Raw genomic sequence first — 12,172 nt, forward strand, 5'->3', positions numbered from 1 at the left:
ATCAGTATATAATGACCATCTTTGTCCCTTGTATCTATTTTTCAATTAAAGTCTATTTTATTAGTGTAGGCACCCAGCTCTCTTTTGGTTGTCACTTATGTGGTATATTTTTTCCATTCTATCACCTTCAGCCTACTTGCATCTTTGAATTTAAGGTGAATCTCTTTCAGACAGCATATAGTTGGGTCATGCTTTTATATCCATTCTACTAGTCTCTGCCTTTTGACTGGAGGGTTTAATCCATTTACATTTGAAGTGATTACTGATAATACAGGACTTTCTTCTGCCATTTTTCTGTTTAGCCTTTGTAAGTCATACTTTTTTTGTCCCTCATTGCCATTTATGCCTACTTTATATTTATTTGACGTTTTTTGTGTTGTATCATTTTGAGTGCCTTCTTATTTCCATCTGGATAGATTTTCCATCTATTTGTTTTTGTGGTTATTATAGGGTTAAAATGTAATGTCCTAAATATATAACAATTATTTTTTTGTGTGAATACTTAATGGCATATGCATATACTTTTCCTATACCCTTCTATCCCCCCACCACTTTTTTTTAATAATTGTTACCACTTATATCTTTATACAATGGATGTATAACAGCATAGATTTATCATTACTTTTTGTACATTTGCATTTTAGTACCTGTAGGAAGTAAGAACTTCAGCTACATACCAAATAATAAAATACAATAATACTTGCATTTATAATTACCCAAATAGTTATCTTTACCACAGGTCTTTATTTCTTTATGCTGTGTCTAGTTTCCTTTCCTTTCAGTCTGAAGAATTCCCTTTAGCATTGCTTGTAGGGCAGGTCTAGTCGTGATGAACTCCTTCAGCTTTTGTTTATCTAAGGAGGTCTTAATCTCACCTTCATTTTTTAAAAAAGTAAATTCAGCTTTATTGAGATATATTCACATACCATACAATCATTCATGGTGTACAATCAGCTGTTCACAGCACCATCATACAGTTATGCATCCACCAACTCAATCCAGTTTTGAACATTTTCTTTACACCAGAAAGAATCAGAATAAGAATAAAAAATGAAGTAAAAAAGAACACCCAAATCATCCCCCCATCCCACCCTATTTTACATTTAGCTTTTGTCCCCATTTTTCTACTCATCCATCGATATACCGGATAAAGGGAGTGTGATCCACAAGGCTTTCACAATCACACTGTCACCCCTTGTAAGCTACATTGTTATACAATCATCTTCAAGAGTCAAGGCTATTGGGTTGGAGTTTGGTAGTTTCAGGTATTTACTTCTAGCTATTCCAATACTTGAAATCTAAAAAGTGCTGTCTATATAGTGCATAAGAATGTCCACCAGAGTGACCTCTCAGCCACTGAAGCTTTATTTCTTTTCATTTCGCATCTTTCTTTTGGTCAAGAAAATGTTCTCAATCCCAGGATGCTGGGTCTAGGTTCATCCCCGGGAGTCATATCCCACATTGCCAGGGAGATTTACACCCCTGGGAATCAGGTCCCACATGGAGGTGAGGGCAGTCAGTTACCTGCTCATTTGGCTTAGCTAGAGAGAGGGGGCCACATCTGAGCAACTAACAGGTACTCAAGAGGAGACTCTTAAGCACAACTGTAAGCAGGTTTAGCCCTCTCCTTTGCAGTGATGAGCTTCATAAGGGCAAGCCCCAAGATTGAGGGCTCAGCCTACCAAGCTGTCAGTCCTCAATGTTTGTGAGAACATCAGCAACAATTCAGGTGAGGAAGTCCAACACTTCTGCATTTTCCCCCAGCTCCTCGGTGGGGGGGGGGGGTGCATATATTTTATTCTCTGCCCAAATTGCTTTGGGATGTGTCACTATTTCACTCTAAACTATGCAGACCTACCATATCTCACTTCCTATTCAAAGTTCCATGTAATTTGGTGTTTGAACAAACTGACTGTAGAAATTATAATGTTTAGAAAATATAGATCTTGCACCAAATGAACATCTCTTCCCTTGGTCTCACATGGAAGTTGAAGTTTTAACAGTTAGTTTCAACCTTTACCCTTTGGCCCAATTTGCCCTAGTCTTAACCAGATCTGCTCCGTTCATATCTCTAATTGAAGTCTGGGCTCTTTTTCAGCTTTTTTTTTTTTTTTTTTAAAGTTGCTATGTGCACTAATACTGACATTTGTATCTGCTGAGCTCTAGCTCTGAGTTTCACATGTCACACAGATATCCAGTGTTCCAGAGACCAATCAGGTTATACACAAAGGGATCAGCATCTCAGAGTTTGGAGGTAGCCGTTACAATTCAGGAATAGATTTGACTGCTGTAAAAGCTTACAATCTAGGGACCATTACAAATAATTGTTCCCCTGATAGGCTGAGCTCTAAGATTCAATTCTGAATTTATACATTGTAGTTAGTCCATATTGGTGAGACATTAAAGTGTTTGCCTTTTTTTCTGGCATTCTTCACTCAAATTGCTGTCTACAGGATCCATTCACTTCATTTTGTGTCTCACAGTTTCACTCCTTCTCGTAGTTGCTCAATATTCCATTGTATGCACACACCACAGTTCACCATTCTGTTCCTCAGTCTCTGTACCCTTAAGCCACCTCCACCCACTGCAAATCGTGGATACTGCCTCCATAAACACCAGTTTGCAAATGTCGATTCATGTCTCTGCTCTCAGATCTTCCAAGTACGTACCCCATAATGAGGTTGTAGGACCTTATGGTCCTCAAATACTTAGCTTCTTGTGGAACTACCACACTGACCTCCAGAAAGGCTACACCATTTTGCCTCCTCATCAACAGTAAATAGGTACATCCCTCTCTCCATGTTTTCTCCAGCACTTTTACCCCAATTTATATTATTTCCTACAATTTCACATATCCTACAATTTCACATATCATACAGTTATCCACAGTGTACAGTTGTTCACAGTATCATCATATAGATGTACATTTATCACCACAGTCAGCACTTGAACATATTGATTACTATGAAAAAAGAGTGTTTCTTTTTAGTGAATAATAAAAAAGATAATAAGAAGAAAAATAAGATGTCATACAATACAATATAATAGTAAGGTCAGAAAACTACACCACTACCAAGAATCCCATATCCCTTATATCCCCCTCTCATACACATTTAGCTTTGGTATATTGCCTTTGTTACATTTAATGGAAGCATATTGCAATGTTACTGTTGACCATGGACTCTAGTTTGCTTTGATTGTTTTTTCCCAAATACCATCCCTTTTTCAACACTCTGCATGGTTGACATTCATTTGTTCTCCCACATGTAAAAACATTTGCATATCTGTACATTTAGTAACAGTCATTGGCCACTCCAGTTTTTGCCAAGTTATAACTGTCCCAGTCTTTATCATCTGTCTTTACCTCTGGTGTCATATATTCCCCTGTCCCACCTCTTTCAGCTTTACTCACAGACATCTTTGTTCAGTGTACTTACAATATTGTGCTACCATCACACAGTATTATGTTATCTATTTCTGGATCTATACATTCAATCCTGCTGAACATTCTGTAGTCCTTCAGCATCAAATGCCCAATCTCTACCCTCTTTCTATATCCTGATAGCCTGTGTTATCAGCTTTTAACTCTCAAAGTTTGCTCATTAATGTTAGTTCATATTAGTGAGACCATACAGTATTTGTCCTTTTGTTTCTGGCTAACTTCACTCCACATAATGTCCTCAAGGTTCATCCACATTATTATATGTTCCACGTCTTTGTTCTGTCTTGTAGCTGCATAATGGTCCATCATGTGTATATACCACAGTTTGTCTGTCCACTCGTCCATTGATGGACATTGGGGCTGTTTCCATCTCTTGGAAATTGTGAATAATGCCACAGTAAACATCGGTTTACAAATGTCCGTTTCTGTCTTAACTTTCAGTTCCTCTGAGTATACACCTAGCAATGGAATAACTGGGTCAGATGGCAAATGGCTACTTAGCTTCCTGAGGAACCTCCACATCATCTTCCAGAGTAGTTGAACCATTCTGCATTCTCACCAACAATGAGTAAGTGTGCCTCTTTCTCCACATTCTCTCCAGCACTTGTAATTTTCTGTTGTTTGGATAATGGCCATTCTGGTAGGTGTGAGATGATATCTCATTGTGGTTTTGATTTGCATTTCCCTAATAGCCAGTGAAGTGGAGCATTTTTTTCATATGTTTTTGAGCCATTTGTATTTCCTCTTCAGAAAAGTGTCTGTCCGTGTCTTTTGCCCATTTTTTAATTGGATTGTTTGTCTTTCTGTTGTTGAGTTGAAGGATCCTTTTATATATTCAGGATATTAAACCCTTATCTGATATGTAGTTTCTGAATATCATCTCTTGCATAGGATGCCTTTTTACTTTTCTGACAAAGTCCTTTATGTACAAAAGTGTTTAATTTTGAGGAGATCCAATTTGTCTATTTATTTTTTAGTTGCTTGCCTCTTGGATGTGAGGTCTAGGAAACCACCTCCTGTTACAAAATCTTTAAGATATTGCCCTACATTTTCTTCTAAGAGTCTTGTGTTATTAACACTAATGTTTAGGTCCTTGATCCATTTTGAGTTAAGTTTTATGTAAAGTGTGAGATAGGAGTCCTCTTTCATTCTTTTGGAAATGGATATCCAGTTCTCTAAACACCATTTATTGAAGAGGCTGCTTTGTCCAGGTGCTTTGGCTTGACTGCATCAAAGATCAATTGTCCATAGATGTGAGGGTCTATTTCTGAAAACTCAATTAGATTCCATTGGTTGGTATATATATCCTTATGCCAGTACCATGCTGTTTTGACCACTGTAGCTTTGTAATATGTTTCAAAGCCAGGTAGTGTGAGACCGCCCACTTTGTTCCTCTTTCTCAAGATATTTTTGGCTATTCAGGGCACCTTGCCCTTCCAAATAAATTTGGTTATTGGTTTTTCTATTTCTGCAAAGTAAATTGTTGGGATTTTAGTTGGTATTGCATTGAATCTGTAAATCAGTTTTGGCAAAATTGCCATCTTAACTATATTTAGTCTTCCAATCCATGAACATGGTATGTTCTTCCATTTTTATAGGTCCTTTTTGATTTCTTTTAGCAGTTTCTTGTAATTTTCTGTGTAAAAGTCTTTTGTGGCCTTGGTTAAGTTTATTCCTAAATTCTTGATTCTTTTGGCTGCTATTGGAAATGGAGTATTTTTCTTGATTTCTTCCTCTTGTTGCACACTACTTGTGTATAGGAACACTACAGATTTTTGCGTGTTGATCTTGTGAACACTACAGATTTTTGCATGTTGATCTTGTAGCCTGCCACTTTGCTGTATTCATTGACTAGTTCTAGTAGCTTTGCTGTAGATTTTTCTGGATTTTCTACATACAGAATCATGTCATCTGCAAACAGTGAAAGTTTTACTTCTTCTCTCCAATTTAGATGCCTTTTATTTCTTTTTCTTGCCTAATTACTCTAGCTAGAACTTCCAGCAAATTGTTGAATAACAGTTGTGACAGTGAGCATCCCTGTCTTGTTCCTGATCTTGGAGGGAAAGCTTTCAGTCTTTCCCCATTGAGTATGATGTTAGCTGTGGGTTTTGCATATATTGCCTTTATCATATTGAGAAATTTCCCTTCTATTCCTATCCTTTGAAGTGTTTTCATCAAGAAAGGATTTTGAATTTTGTCAAATGCCTTTTCTGCATCTATTGAGAAGATCATATTGTTCTTCTGCTTTGATTTATTAATGTGGTGCATTATATTAATTGATTTTCTTGTGTTGAACCAGCCTTGTATACCTGGAATAACTCCCACCTGGTCATGGTGTATAATTCTTTTAACATGCTGCTGGATTCAATTTGCAAGCATTTTGTTGAGGATTTTTGCATCTATATTCATTGAAGAGCTTGGTCTATAATTTTCTTTTTTTGTAGTATCTTTGCCTAATTTTGGTATTAGAGTGATGTTGGCTTCATAGAATTAAATAGGTAGCTTTCCCTCTTCTTCAATTTTTTTGAAAAGTTTGAGCAGGATTGGTGTTAGTTCTTTCTTGAATGCTTGGTAGAATTCACATGTGGAGCTATCTGGTCCTGGGCTTTTCTTTTTTGAGAGCTTTTTGATGACTGACTCAATCTCTTTACTTATGATTGGTTTATTGAGGTCTTCAATTTCTTCTTGAGTCAATGTTGGTTTTTTATGCTTTTCTAGGAAGTTGTCCATTTTGTCTAAATTGTCTAGTTTATTAGCATATAGTTCATAGTATCTTCTCATTATCTCCTTTATTTCTGCAGGGTCAGTATTTATGTTTCCATTTCTGATTGTACTTTTTTGCATCTGCTCTCTCTCTCTCTCTTTTTTTTTTGTTTGTTAGCCTAGCTAGCGGTCCATCAATTTTATTGATTTTTTCGGAGAAACAACTTCTGGTTTTATTGATTCTCTCTATTGTTTTCCTGTTCCCAATTTCATTTACTTCTGCTCTAATCCTTGTTATTTCTTCCCTTCTGTATGCTCTGGGGCTAGTTTGCTGTTCTTTCTCTAGTTCCTCCAGGTGAACAGTTAATTCCTCAATTTTTGCTGTCTCTTCTCTTTTAATAAAGGCATTTAGGGCAATAAATTTCCCTCTCAGCACTGCCTTTGCTGCATACCATAGAATTTTGATATGTTGTGTCTTCATTGTCATTTGCCTTGATGTATTTTCTAATTTCTTTTGTAATTTCTTCCTTTGCCCAGTGGTTTTCTGAGAGTGTGTTGTTCAGTCTCCATGTATTTGTGAATTTTACAGTCTTCTGCCTGTTATTTATTTCCAACTTTATTCCATTATGATCTGAGGAAGTGTTTTTTATAATATCAATATTTTTAAATTTGTTGAGACTTGCTTTGTGAACCAACATGTGGTCTATCCTAGAGAATGTTCCATGAGCACTTGAGAAAAAAGTGTATCCTGCTGTTGTGGGGTGTAATGTTCTATAAATATCTGTCAAGTCTAGTTCATTTATCGTACAATTCAACATCTCTGTTTCTTTATTGATCCTCTGTCTAGATGTTCTATCCATTGATGAGAGCAGTATATTGAAGTCTCCAACTATTATTGTAGAGGTGTCTACTTCTCCTTTCAGTGTTCTCAGTGTTTGTCTCATGAATTATGGGGCACTGTGGCTTGGTGCATAAATATTTATGAGTGCTATGTTTTCTTTATGAATTGACCCTTTTATTAATATATAGTGTCCTTCTTTGTCTCCTTTAATTGTTTTACTTTTGAAGTCTAATTTGTCTGATATTAATATAGCTACTCCCTCTTTTTTCTGGTTGTTGTTTGCATGAAATATCTTTTTGCAACCTTTCACTTTCAGCCTATTTTTGTCCTTGTGTCTAAAGTGAGTTTCTTGTAGACAGCATATAGGTGGGTCCTGTTTTTTAATCTATTCTGCCAGTCTGTGTCTTTTTATTGGGGAGTTTAATCCATTAAATTTAGTGTTATTACTGTAAGGGCAGTACTTTCTTCTACCATTTTGTCTTTTAGATTTTATACATATCTTATTTTTTGCTCTCTCTCCTTTTATCCTTCCTGATAATCTTCATTTCTACACTCTTCTCCAACCCTCTCTCTCCTGTCTTTTCCTATCAGTCTGTAGTACTCCCTTTAGTATTTCTTGTAGCGCTGGTCTCTTATTCACAAACTCTCTCAGTGTCTTTTGTCTGAAAATATTTTAATCTCTCTCTCATTTTTGAAGGACAGTTTTGCCAGATATAGAATTTTTGGTTGGCAGTTTTTCTCTTTCAGTGTCTTAAATATATCATGCCATTGTCTTCTCACCTCCATGGTTTCTGTGGAAAAATCTGTACTTAGTCTTATGGAGTTTCCTTTGTATGTGATGGATTGCTTTTCTCTTGCTGCTTTCAGAATTCTCTCTTAGTCTTTGACATTGGACAATCTGATCAGTAAGTGTCTTGGAGATGGTCCATTGGCATCTGTTCTGTTTGGGAAATGCTGTGCTTCTTCAATCTGTAATTTTCTGTCTTTCATAAAGATTGGGAAAATTTCAGTGACTATTTCTTCTATTATTGTTTCTGCCCCTTTTCCCCTCTCTTCTCCCTCTGGGTTACCCATAACATGTATATTTGTGTGCTTCATGTTGTCCCTCAGCTTCCTAAGACCCTGCTCATATTTTTCCTTTCTTTTCCACTTTTTGCATGTGTATATGAATTCAAATGTCTTGTCTTCCAGTTCACTGATCCTTTCTTCTGCCTGTTCAAATCTACTGTTGTATCTCTCCATTGTGTTTTTCATCTCCTCCATTGTGCCCTTCATTCCCGTAAGTTCTGCCATTTGTTTTTTCATATTTACAAATTCTTCTTTATGGTCATCCAGTGTCTTCTTTATGTCTTTCATCTCTTTTGTCACATCTTCCCTCAGCTCATTGAACTGATTTAGCATTAGTTGCCTCAACTCCTGTATCTCAGTTGAACTATTACTTTGTTCCTTTGGCTGGTCCGTATTTTCATGTTTTCTCGTATGGCTCATTATCTTAAGTTGTGCAGGCATCTGATTTTCTTGATTAGTTTATTCTGGAGCTCATTTTCACTCTTTTACCTAGGGGTTTCTTGTTGGTTGACTTTGTTCTCTAACTTTGGTGTTCAGTTCAACTTATTCTAGACCTCTAACTTACGCTCTATTTAGTTGATCAGAATTTTTCACTTTGTGTTTTTCTGTTTCTTGCCCTGCCTCTATGTAGCCTTTTTGTGAGACAATCTCCTCAGATATGGTCAACCCCTGTCAGACTTTCTCAGTCTAGAGAGGCCCAGGTCTCAGGAGCAGGACATGGAGCTTCCCTGAGAATGAGACCCTCCTGTGAGGCCTCTAGAGTCACTGCTTTTCTTACCCTGTCCAGCAGGTGGTGCTTACCAGCCCACAGTTCATCCACCGGTGTAAGGAGGTGATATGCCTTTAATTCTCTGCAGACTCTGAGCCTCTCCGGGGCATGGCTGACTGAAGCTGGAATCTGAATTACAGCCCCTAGGGTCTGAGTTCCCACAAGCAGGGCTAGTTGAGCTGGACCTCCCTCCACTCTCCCAATCCGAGGAACTCCAGCTGTCTCCCAGGGCACTAATCCCTTCTCCCTTCTCCTATTTGGGGCAACTCCAGCTTAATTCCTTGGTCAGCCTGAGTTGCCAATTAAAGATGGGGGGTGGAGACTTTCTTCAGAAGTGAATGTGAAATTCAAAGAAGTTCTGGGTACTCTGTCTTCCCCCAAGACTAGCCTAGACCTTCACCTTGGGCTGTCTGGTAGAAAATAACCACATATATTGCTTCTCAATTAAAAAAAAGAAAAGGAAAGAAATAAAAGAAAAAAAAGAAGTCTCTTTTTAAAGCCTTTCCCCAGCCTTGAAGTTTTGTCAGTATCAGAATAGAGCATTTAAAGAAGGGCTTTGTGGTATTATCTGGATAATTGCTCTCCAACAGCTTTGATTCCACCCTTGCCAGGGGGCTATTGAAGTGTAAAAAGATAAGGAGTCAGTGAGAAAGGAGAAGGGACAAAATGTAGGGGAAAAAAAAGCATTTTTGGAGCCAGGGGATGGTTGCCCACTTTTATGTGCCCCCCCCTTTCCTGGAGCCCAGCCCTTTTGTAGCACACCCAGCTCCAAAAATTACTTAATTAATTTGTTAATTAATTCTGCAGTTGAGGCTGTATTGAGCCCCCCTTCTTGCTCCCAGCAGATTGTTGTGTTTTTTTTTTTTTTCTTTTCCTTTCAGGGAGGCAGCTGCAAGGCAGTCTGTGGGGTCTGGGCAGGGAGGGGCTGCAGACCCCTGGTTGGGGAACTTACAAAGTTTGCTGTGTTCTCAGCTTTTCCACCAGTTCCAAGCTTGTGTGTGATGTGTGACTGGTCACTGGAGACCCTGAAAACACTTTCATACAGTTCTTGGGTAATTAATTACCAGCTTCCCTAGAGGAGGGACTAAATTCCACACCTCACCACTCTACCATCTTGCCCTGCCCTCGTCTTCATTTTTGAAAGAGAGTCTTGTCAGATATAAAATTCTTAGCTGGAAGATGTTTTCTTTCAGCACTTTAAGCATTTCAACCCACTGCCTTCTTACCTCCCTGGTTTCTGATTAGAAATCTCCACTCATTCTAATTGTGACCCCTTTTTGTATGTAACACTTTGCTTTTCTCTTGCATCTTTCAGAATTATCTCCTTGTCCTTTGCATTTAATAGTGTGATCAGTGTATGATGGGGTGTGTTTTTCTTCATGTTTAACCTGTTTGTTGCTCTCTGGGCTTCTTGGGTATGCACATTCATGTCTTTTGCTAAGTTTGGGAAGTTCTCTGCCATTATTTCTTTGAGTATTCCTTCTTCTCCTTTCTCTCTTTCTTCTTCTTCAGGGACTTCCAAAAGGCATGTATTGGTACTCTTGGTGGTGTCCCAGAGGTGTCTTAGGCTATTTTTGCTTTTAATATTTCTTTCGTTTCTTCTGTTCCTCAGTGTGACTCATTTCAAGTGTCTTGTCTTCAAGTTCACTGATTCTTTCTTCTCCCAGCTCCAATTTGCTCTTGAAACTGTCTTGGGCATTTTTCATTTCAGTTATTGTGGCTTTCAACAATAGTTTCAACAGTAGTCCTGTTTGGTTCCTTTTTAAAATTTGTCTCTTCACTAAATTCTCATATTGCTTGTTCATTGTTTTACTGTTATCTTTTAGCTTGTCCTTCATCTCCTTGAGTATTTTTGAGGTCCTTTTATTAAAGGCTATGTTCAATATGTCCACTTTCTTGTCTTCTTCATTGGTGTTTTCCAGATTTTTATCCTCTTCCTTTAGATGGGCCCTCATTTCCTGTTTCTTTTTCTGTCATGTACCCTTTTGTTGCACACTGCATATTTTAATACTTTAAGATGCTAACTCTGGGATTTATTCCCTGAGATGTCTGCTTCTTGCTTTCATAACCAGCTGGTGACAAGACAGATTTTTTTTTTAAGCTTCAGGTATCCTATCAGGAAGGTCTGTCCAAGGTGAATACAGTATGCAGAGATTTCCTTGTCTTTCTGGGACTTTATCTTGTCCTGGTCTTTTGCTTGTTAGTATTTTTGGAGTTTCCCTGATTACAGGAGTTTTGTTGTTCCCTATGTTTCCCAGGAGACAGACCTCCCTTACCCATATGGTTGAAGCTGGCAGGCCTTTGTCCCAGAGTGTCTTCCTCTATAGTTTTTTTACACTCCTTTCATAATCTCAGGTTGCTTTTGCCTGGAGAAGGGTTACCCTGGAGAGGACTTTCCTAATTTGGTCTTTCCCAGCCCAAACAGGGCCAGGGATCCACCAAAGGGGCACAGTCAAGCTCTAGAGTGCCCTGGGGAGGGGATCAGAAAGGGCACCAAGAGCTTCTTTGAGGGCTCTCCCAAGCTGAACTTTCCTGGCCTTCCCAGCCAATGCAGTCCTTCAGTTAATTGTCCCCTGCAGCCCTGCGGAAGCTCTGTATTTTTAAGTCTCCACTGCCTCTGCTTCTGCCCCTGTCCCAGGAGGGTTGAAAAATAGCTGCTGCCACCCTTGTCCAGGGCATGTTGAAACAATGGTGCCCTCAGAGCCAGGCTCCCAGCGATCTGAATTTGCTGATCAAGAGCTGGGATCAGTGATCAGCTGTGCCCACTCCTGTTCTTGGGGAAGAGGATTTTTATGTCCCTTTGTGTCACCAGTGACCAGCCAGGTACTGAACCCCGCGAGGCTGCTGTGAGATTGGGGGAGGGCGCTGGTGGCCACAGCTCAGAGACAATTTACTGTTCCTTACCATAATTTATCAGCCTCTTCCACCCACTCTTCCTTGGATGCTGGACACTGTTTTTCTGGACTCTGGAGTTTCAAAATAGCTGTTTTAGACTGTGCCTGCCTGTTTCATAGTAGTTTTGGTGGAAGGACTGAGTCCTGGAGCTCCCTACTCTGCCATCTTCCTGCAGTCCTCATCCACAGTGTCCATTTCAAATTAGCGTTTGAGTGATTCTACCAGGCTACAGGTGATGTCAGTAGAACATCATGATTCATGGTGTGGACACAGAAGGCACACAGTACGTTTAGGAACAGGTGAATGCTCCAAGGTGGAGCAGAAACAAAGAGCATGGCATGAGGGTGGAGGAACTTGGCTGGAGGAGTCATTGTGTTGAGTGTTGGTTCGGATCATTTTGCAAATGCCTTGTAGGCCATGCTATAGTTATTCACCCTTGAGAAGTCCGAAAGCG

The sequence above is a fragment of the Choloepus didactylus genome, chromosome 24 (assembly GCF_015220235.1).
Source record: "Choloepus didactylus isolate mChoDid1 chromosome 24, mChoDid1.pri, whole genome shotgun sequence".
In the NCBI taxonomy this organism is placed as follows: domain Eukaryota; kingdom Metazoa; phylum Chordata; class Mammalia; order Pilosa; family Megalonychidae; genus Choloepus; species Choloepus didactylus.